The following is a 9,972-nucleotide window of genomic DNA, read 5'->3' on the forward strand; positions in this document are numbered from 1 at the left end:
TCTGGAGTGGGAATAGTAATTTGTACCCCTACGCTATCCAACGCTTTCCCTACTGTTGCACTCCCTGGAGTTGGAATAGTAATTTTTACCCCTACGCTATCCAACGCTTTCCCTACTGTTGCACTTACTGGAGTTGGAATAGTAATTTTTACCCCTACGCTATCCAACGCCTTCCCTACTGTTGCACTCTCTGGAGTGGGAATAGTAATTTTTACCCCTACGCTATCCAACGCTTTCCCTACTGTTGCACTCACTGGAGTTGGAATAGTAATTTTTACCCCTACGCTATCCAACGCTTTCCCTACTGTTGCACTCTCTGCAGTGGGAATAGTAATTTTTACTCCTACGCTATCCAACGCTTTCCCTACTGTTGCACTTACTGGAGTGGGAATAGTAATATTTACCCCTACGCTATCCAACGCTTTCCCTACTGTTGCACTTACTGGAGTGGGAATAGTAATTTTTACCCCTACGCTATCCAACGCCTTCCCTACTGTTGCACTCACTGGAGTGGGAATAGTAATTTTTACCCCTACGCTATCCAACGCTTTCCCTACTGTTGCAGTCACTGGAGTTGGAATAGTAATTTTTACCCCTACGCCATCCAACGCTTTCCCTACTGTTGCACTCTCTGGAGTGGGAATAGTAATTTTTACCCCTACGCTATCCAACGCTTTTCCTACTGTTGCACATGCTGGAGTGGGAATAGTAATTTTTACCCCTACACTATCCAACGCTTTCCCTACTGTTGCACTCACTGGATTTGGAATAGTAATTTTTACCCCTACGCTATCCAACGTTTTCCCTACTGTTGCACTCTCTGGAGTGGGAATAGTAATTTTTTACCGCTACGCTATCCAACGCTTTCCCTACTGTTGCACTCTCTGGAGTGGGAATAGTAATTTTTACCCCTACGCTATCCAACGCTTTCCCTACTGTTGCACTCTCTGGAGTGGGAATAGTAATTTTTACCCCTACACTATCCAACGTTTTCCCTACTGTTGCATTCACTGGAGTGGGAATAGTAATTTTTACCCCTACGCTATCCAACGCTTTCCGTACTGTTGCACTCTCTGGAGTTGGAATAGTAATTTTTGCCCCTACGCTATCCAACGCTTTCCCTACTGTTGCACTTCCAGGAGTGGGAATAGTAATTTTTACCCCTACGCTATCCTACGGTAATAATATTGTGTATTTTTTATTAATAGTATGTTTATATATATATATATATATGTTTTAACAGATATGATTGTATTTTTTCTTTTTTATAAGTTAAATTAATTATTTAATCAATTTAAGGGAATTTAAGTATTTTTAAATATATTTTAGCTATTTATTTTTAATAATTTTTTTATTTTACATTATTTTTAACAAATTCGATATTTTTACAATGTATATATATATAAACGATATTTTGGACTCGATATTGTGGTACTTACCTGTTTGTAGATAGGAATCCAATATTTTGTCCGTCGATATTTTGTCGTCGATATTTTGGGTAGTCTATATTGTGTCCGTCGATATTTAGTCAGTGATCCCTTTCGCAAGCATGATTCAAACGTTACCATACAACATATGTATTTTCACATGCTGACCAAAACAAATAAATTAATACACACTTTTTTAGTGACCTGTTGACTACCCTCATTCCTTGTTATGTCCTACACTCACTAATCAATGCCAGTGACATTATCTAGCCCAGGGGATCTTGCATTTTCTGTAATGTGAGCTACTTCAGATCTGTGCAAGACATTGTCAACTACTGAAGGCTAAATAAATTGTGCACCCTCATTACCAGCTTCATTGACTTGATGCCTAAAGTCCATAGAGCCAGATACTATGGTTTGAACTACATACTATGACTGAGGGCACTATGAAAGGGCTGCCATTTGTGTCAATGAGAGTGTGCTCTTTGGGGATGTATGAACCAGTTTACATATGATTGGGATATGAAAAAGGAGTTAAGTGTATCCTCCCATTGAAATAATACTGAATGAGTTCCTTTCCTTATTCTTTCAGTTTTGCTGTTTATTTACAGTGTGAGTTTTCCTTAAAGGGCAAAGAGTTGAGCAAGATTCAAGTGAAGAAGGGACGCACACTGAAACACTATAGTGGAAGTAGACCTGTCCATGGATGTTCTGCTGAGAATTGTCCATGAAGGTGAAAGTACTGACTGCGAGCTGCTTGTACTGCAATGGAAACTACAAAGTAGATGCATCAGAAATGGGGATAAACATGGCCTTGTAATTGTCAAAAGGGCACCCATCGATCAGAATGGGCCACTGTAGCTGCTGCATAGGATTGGTTGATGGTGTGGCAAAGCACTCATTCAGAACCAGCACCAAGCTGGGGTCAGTTCTCTGAAGGATGCGCACCTCTATAAAGACTGGGTCCTGAAGGATCTTCAGCAGAGGGTACTCCCTGATACCATGGTAGGAGTCATACGTTTGATCTTTGGCAATCCTCATTTCAATGACAAGGGGGCCAGGACTGCTCACTGGAAGAGGTAGCTTCTGCTTTTACCCACCCACTTTGTCCCCATGTTGCATCCATGCCTTGTTGCTTCCCCACCCACTTTCCAATATAGCCTACTTTAGCTCATTTTTTTCTTTTTCCAAGCTGAATTGACCAAATAAAAAGGGAAAAAAATGCCTGCATCATTTTGTAGGCACGAGTGTATGTGGTGCTTGCTCCTACAAAATGACATTATCGTTTTTTCTTTTCTTTTTTAACAGTGATCCACAGCAAAGCCAATAGGTCCTAAAGGCAAGACCTATTGGCTTTCCAATAGATTTTTTTTATAGAGTCCAGAGTACAAGAGGTGTAAGTGAAAAGTAACACTGGCAATAAGAGAGGTGATTTGGGCGAGATAAGTACAGCAGCCTCAGCGAGCCGCCCCGTTGCAATTTCAACTGCTCCCCGGCTAACAAGAACATCACAACTCTAAACAGTTCCTATAAGGCCACAGACACCACTGTCCTCTTGTCTATCACACATGAGGCATATTAGAAGGCCAATACAAGGCCCATACAGGGTGCAATGTCCGAATATGAATGAAATGTGGTATTGCCTGGGTATTGCCCCACCACGTTTTTGATCAGGCACTCTGTATTACATGTCACATGTATATTAAATTAAAGTCTCTTTAAAGGTATTTAGTAGTATTTCGTAGTATTTCGTACCTCATGATGGATATAATAATACATGGTATCCATGAAAACAAATGATGACCTGTGAAATTTCTGTTATGTGATAACATCTCATCCTGTAGGTCCTGCTGTGTTTTTGGGAAGGGGACATGAACATGCATTCTGGATATCAGGGGCATCAAGGTAGGATCTAAACACAAGTGAAAGTGTCTTTTGTGATATTCTGCTTGCTACTATAACTATGCTCAAATGATTTCCAGATGTGAGTGGATGTAAGGAACAGATGACCTGCACATAAACAAGTTTAGCCTGTTTATGTCGGGTGTTTCTAACCAAACATAGTTTTATACCAGCAATTAAATGCAATAAGGCCCGCCTGCTCAGCCTGTACTTTCATAAAGTTCATTCTCCTTCTGTTGAATAAGTGTGGCTCTCTGTCTAAATACTCGTTCTTTTCTTCCCCTTCTACTTTGTTGTGCTCCCATAATGCCAATTCTCATCACTATTGTGTTCAGAGCTGTCATTCTGAAAATGTTTGCTGCATTCTGGAACTACTTTTGTGTATTGTAGCAGTTGCCACATGCTTCCACTTGATGGTAAATTGCATGTGCTAAATGCATATCCTGCAACTGATCGCTAAATGCAAATGTGTTGTACATATTAGCTACAAATCGCTATTTGTAAATCGCAATTTGGGATTCACAAATTAATTTCCGAATTGGCGTTGAACCATGCTAAATGATAGAAAGCAGGAATTTCTTGATTTTGTACATTGTAGCACACACATTTTGCTTTCACTAATCAGTTTGCAACCTATCAAATCGCAAAAGCTTTGGATGTCGGACCTATACAGCCTTATTCATCAACGGGCCGTTTTGCGAGCCCCTAATAGCGATTCATAGCGAATCGCTATTAAGGACTCGCAAAACAGTATTCATGTAGGAATTGCTAAATAAATAGCGATTCCTACACGTTCCTTATTTGCGAAAAGCAAATTGCTAATCGCAAATAAGGAATAACTCCCCATTCATTCCTATGGGCCAAAAGGCCCATAGGAATGAATGGGGAGTATTCCTTATTTGCGATTAGCAATTTGCTACTCGCAAATAAGATAGCGATTTAAAGGGTACCAGGGGTGTCCAAAGGACACCCTGTAGCACCCCTTAAATGCAAATTGCAACTGGTGTTGCGCACACACATGTCCAAAGGACATGTGTGTGTGCAACATACAACTTAGAAAAATTATTTTAAAAGCATTTTTCTAAGTTTTTGCTATTTACCGAGAGGTCTGACCTCTCGGTAAATAGCGGCCCGAAATTGCGAATTAGCAATTTAAAAATGGTTGATGAATTGCATTTAAGGAATCTCAAATAGAGATTCCTTAAATGTAATTCCTCGCAATTTAGCGAATTAGCAATTACCGATTTTTGCATTTGGGATGATGAATCCCAAATGCAAAAATTGCGCTCGCAATGGGCCAGATTCTCAGAATCTGGCCCTTTGCGAGCGCAATTCGGCTTGATGAATCAGGCTGATAGTTGTGGAACGCCAAAGAACAATGTCACCATACTTCATTCTGAGGGGGAACATATAGTGGTTTTAACATAATACAATCCCTAATAAATTGAAAACAAAGACAGGTGTGTCATTTTCGACCTACTCAACCATCCAAGGGTGCATCAATGGCCTTGTAGACAGTGCACAGCACTTTGATTAAAAATGTAAACTAAGACTGTGCCAAGTCTGGTTGTCATGAGGACCATATGATGCCCTAAGGAGACAAGCGTTTCATTGACCTTTGAGAAGGGACAAGAGAAAAGAGCAGACCAGAATTAATCAAAATACAGGCACCATGTCAAGATGCCTACGGAGTTTAGGCAATACTAAATTCAAGAGACATCTCCTCTGTCTCAACACATGATGGGGGAAAGGATAGGAATCCTGATGCACCAGACAGCATAATGGCAGAAATCAGAGACAACAAGGAAATGCTGGAATCGAAAGCAGACTCTGTGGTGCTGGTGTTAACATCTTGAGAGCCAACCAATCCAGATTTCCAACGGTTGAAGAATAAGTAGATGCTCTACAGAAATTGAATCCTGAAAGAGTGGAAGTATAAACGCAGGTTGACGATTGTTGGAAATTTGCCCTTTCTGTTGGGTTCCCTTGGATTGATATTGCCTTTTTACTGAACCCTGTTTTTGCTACATATAGAACCCTGTGCACTTTAACCCTGCTAACCAGTAGTAAAGTGTTTGTGCTCCTCCTTTCAACATGGTAAAATTGTTGTACACCTTAATTTAAACGTTTTATTTAATTTGCCTATAAGTCCCTTGAATACGGCACCAAGTATCCACAGGGCCTGTACATTAAATGCTACTATTGGTCTGCAGCCCTCATTGTGCCATCCTCTGCAGTGGCTCTATAAACCATGTCTTCAGGCATACCATTGAAGCCTGGCTTCCTTTTTAAATATTTTAAATATTAATATGTCACCCCTAAGTAGGCCTTACTGTCCAAAGGGAAGGGTGCATGATATTTAAAAATAGGAAATGTAAAAGGTTCATGATAAACATATCCTAAAAGCTATTTCCACAGTAGCAGAGATGACTGTTTCATTGGAACATGTTCCCAGGAGCACACAATATACTGACCTAAATGGGCAGAGATCACCCTTCTGAAATTGGCAGAATGTGGAAGGTTGGACAGTAAAGGATACTTTTAGAAAATCATGTGTCATATCCTGCTTGAATGTGACATCCTGCTTCAAAGAGGCCTCCTCTGTCACAGGCACATGTTAGCAGACACTTGGGCAGGGCCTTATGTTGTCTCACCTTCACCCAGACAGGCTGGCCCCAATCACAATGGTCCTCTTTTTGACATTACAGTGCCACAGCATATTTGACAGGTCTGATGAGTTTATATATCATATTTGAGAGACACTTTAATGGAGGAAGACAGAATGCTAAAACAATTCTTGGTTATCCCCTGTGTGGTTGCTGAAAATTCAGCTTTGTTCTACCAGACTTCTGTCTCTGAGGTTAGTGTGGATACATGATCTGCCTAAACTGGTTGCTAGTGTTAGATGTGGGAGGGCACTAGGATTACCATAGCACACTCTCCACACAAACACCCCAGACCTCAGAGGCCAAGTTTGGTGTGGCCGAAGGCTTTTGGAAATATCCAAAGTGGGTAGGGTGAGCCCCGCGAACCCTTAACCCATTGGTTAGGGTGTCCCGAGGGGTCATTCCCACCCACTAGCTTATGCCATACATAAATGTGGCATCTCTAGACATCCACTTCAGAACACTCATGTACCATTGGATGATCAGAAGAGGACTGAACCTGCTGTCTGAGACTTGAAATGAGCCCTAAAGGACTGGACCTGCTTTCCTTCTTGTACTCGTCTCTAAGTGCCTTAATCTGATATTGCATCTAAATTCTTTCATATGGAACAGCCAACCCAGCTATAGTGAAAACAGCTGTTATGGCCTTTTCCCTGTAGGAAAAGTTTAACACTACACTTTTACATGTGCTCTTTTAAATGCCATGGATCCTGTCTTATGGTCAGTAAGGTCTACTTATGGGTGACATATTTATATTTATATGGAATGTTTGTGCCTGTCAAAATGGTTTATTTTGACAGGTCAAATTTGTATTTTAACCCTGCACAGCTGGGTCAATGTTTATTCTGTCACTTTAATGACTGGCTCAGTGGGTGCTGCAGTCTACTCGTGAAATTTAACCTATGGGCCTTGGCTACACATTTGTACCTTGTACTTGTGACTTACAGGTAAGTTAAGTATGCAGATCAGAGGTATGCCATTTAATCATGTTGAAAGGGGGAGCAGTGGTACTTTATTCCTGGTCAGCAGGGGTAAAGTGCTCAGAGTTCTATAAGCAGCAAAAATATTCAAAGTAAAATTCTAGGGTATACAATAAAAAAGGTGGCCATTTCCCACATGAACCCACAACGTTATAGTGTTTTAATAAACATCCATTGGGAAGCAGTTCAGGCCCGATGGTTTGCCACTTGGATTGTTCCTAATTGCAACAACTACTTCTGCTACATCAAAGGGTGGTTGGTATTTGCCTTCACCTTCTCACAGTCTCCCAAGCCCGGAGAAGAGGTTGACTGACTAACAGAGTACACAATATCATAATGCTCCATCCACCTATCAGCGGATATTAAAATCTCTATTTTTAAGGGAGGGCTTTGGAATAAATATGCCATATTGACAACTCTCTAGAAGGTCCCACTATCGCACATCTTACTTGCCACAACTAGGGATTCCCAGGCTTCCCATCTTGCATTTTTCCTTCTCCCAAGTACATCTTTATACTGTTTCCTATAAATCTGCACTTCAGTTGGTATTCAAGTTGATGCACTCATTTTGCCCGCACAGCGCTGATGCTGACTCTCCTGTTTTTGCTGGGGTGGGACGTTACCATACCAGAAATCCTGTCTTCTGGAGGAGGGGCCTCACACTGCACTTGAAAAGCACTTGGTGTTTCCCACTGTGCGGGAGGCATTTATTTGGCCTGCACATCATTGAGACTGGCTCTCCTGTTGTTGCTGGGGTGGGACTTTGTCCCCCAGCAATCCTGTGTCCTGGAGTCAGGGCCTTGTGGCGCACTTGGAAAGTGGTTGGTGTTTCCAGCTGCGCAGGACGCACTTGGAAGCATGCCTGGTCAAAGACCGGCCCAAGAGTGTATCCATCTGTGCCCATCAGAGCCCAAAGAGGCTGTGCTGGGTCACACCTCCAATGTTTGCTTTGTTAATCAGGACATGCCGGTGTGTTACTTTTAAGGCTATTCCATCGTTGGCAAAGTCACCTTTCTTTTTCGATTAGGCTGGCTACTGTGTTGACTGGGCAATAACCTTACCAGGTTTTTCTGGGCTATCTTTGCCATGGGGAAGAGGAAACTGATGTCTACCAATTCAGTTGACAAAATATCCAGGACAAAGAAATCCATATTGTTCTTCCTTCATAATGCTGTTGGTGTGACAGAGAAGATCACCAATATGGAAGACCAACTGGCCCTAAACTGTCTGAGGTGTCTCCCTTAAGCAGCTGAGTTGAGGCTTTGCCCACTATTACGCCCATTGAGGTTTCCCCCACTGCTCGATGTTTGTTGTCTAGCACTGTAAATGTGTCTGTGATTCATAAGGATCCTGATCAATTCAGGTGGAACCTGCAGGGAAGGGTGAAAACTAAAAGCTCTGTTATATTCAGCTCGCCTAATCTGCAAAGCAAATCTGGAAAGGAGAGCGAAGAAGGGGAAATCAGCACTGGTCCCTGTGCTACCCAGAGAACATTGTAGTCATCAAGACCTCTTTCACAAGACAAACCATTATTGGAGGGGGTGTCACAGGAACTGTCATAACATCATTATGATCATCTTTGGTCGATACAGAGTTGTAAGCATTCACAATTAACAACTTATACTTGTTAGGAAAGATCAGAAAAACAACTAGGATATCGGGCAAGTTGGAGGTTACCACCTCTGCTTTACCCTGCTACTCTGCTTTACCCTATTCCCCAGAGCCTTTTTTTTACAGGTTAGGGGGCCACATGGCCCCTTTCCCCAAATCACATTAGGCCCCGGGACTCCCATCCACGTGGGTCCAATTTATTTTAAAGGGGAAATAAAGTTTAAGTCTAAATATTTAGTAAGATATTGTTTTAATCTTTCTTTCTAATATCAATTTAGGAGAAAACCACCTCTACAAAAGAATTTATATTCGCGACTATCGACAAACTGACAGTGACGTCGATAGTCACGAAGAGCGTGTGGTTTGTACAAAGTGTAAAATATATATATATATATGTGTATATATATATATATATATATATATTCAACGCTCTGTTCCCTGCCGTTTGAGAGACGGGTCACTCGCGAGTGGGTGCAGTCTGCGGCGGCGGGGCCCCGCACTTGTATCACGCTCAATTTCCTTAGTGATTATTTTCGAAAATCAGCACTCGTAGACAGAAGGGTAATGCCTTTCCTTGGTTTTATTTTACAGTGTCAACAGTTGACTCTGTAAAATAAAACCAAGGAAAGGCATTACCCTTCTGTCTACGAGTGCTGATTTTCGAAAATAATCACTAAGGAAATTGAGCGTGATATATATATATATATATATGAGTTCAAATAGTAGGTCCTGCACCTCCAACTTGTGGCGAACAAAGGACCAACGAATCCCAAAGTAAGGCAGACAGATTTTATTTCACCAAATTTCGAAGCAGCAGCAGACTGACGCGTTTCGGGCGGATGCCCTTGCTCACAGTGAAATGTCAATTAACAAGCCTTATTCTTATATGCTGTGATGCACACCATGTGATTTGTAAACATAAACGACATACTATTAAAGTGAACATGGCTCCATTCAAGAAAAGACATACGTTTTCCTGTCACATTGCTTAATATAATATTATGTCACATAGAAATATGATCCTAAGTGAAATTGTTGGTGGCAATTCATACCTGCATGAATGCAGAGGTATATAAATTATATCACAAAATTCTACAATTCCTACTTGAATTCATTGGATGGCAAATAATACCTGCATAAATGCACAAATATATATATTTCATACCAAAACTTCAGAAGAGGACTTATTTTACATATGTATAGATACAGTACAAAATGATCAAAATACTATTAGCAGCATTGTATGGATGTGCAAAATATCGCAAACGTAAACAGTGGAACTAGTGCAAAATATTTGACATAAGTTAAAAGTACTGACTTTTATACTTTAAATTTAATTAGAAATATTAAAATTTCCAAAGAGTCCTCATTCCATGTGGAATAAGC

The sequence above is a fragment of the Lissotriton helveticus genome, chromosome 1_1, assembly GCF_964261635.1.
Source record: "Lissotriton helveticus chromosome 1_1, aLisHel1.1, whole genome shotgun sequence".
Taxonomy (NCBI): Eukaryota; Metazoa; Chordata; class Amphibia; order Caudata; family Salamandridae; genus Lissotriton; species Lissotriton helveticus.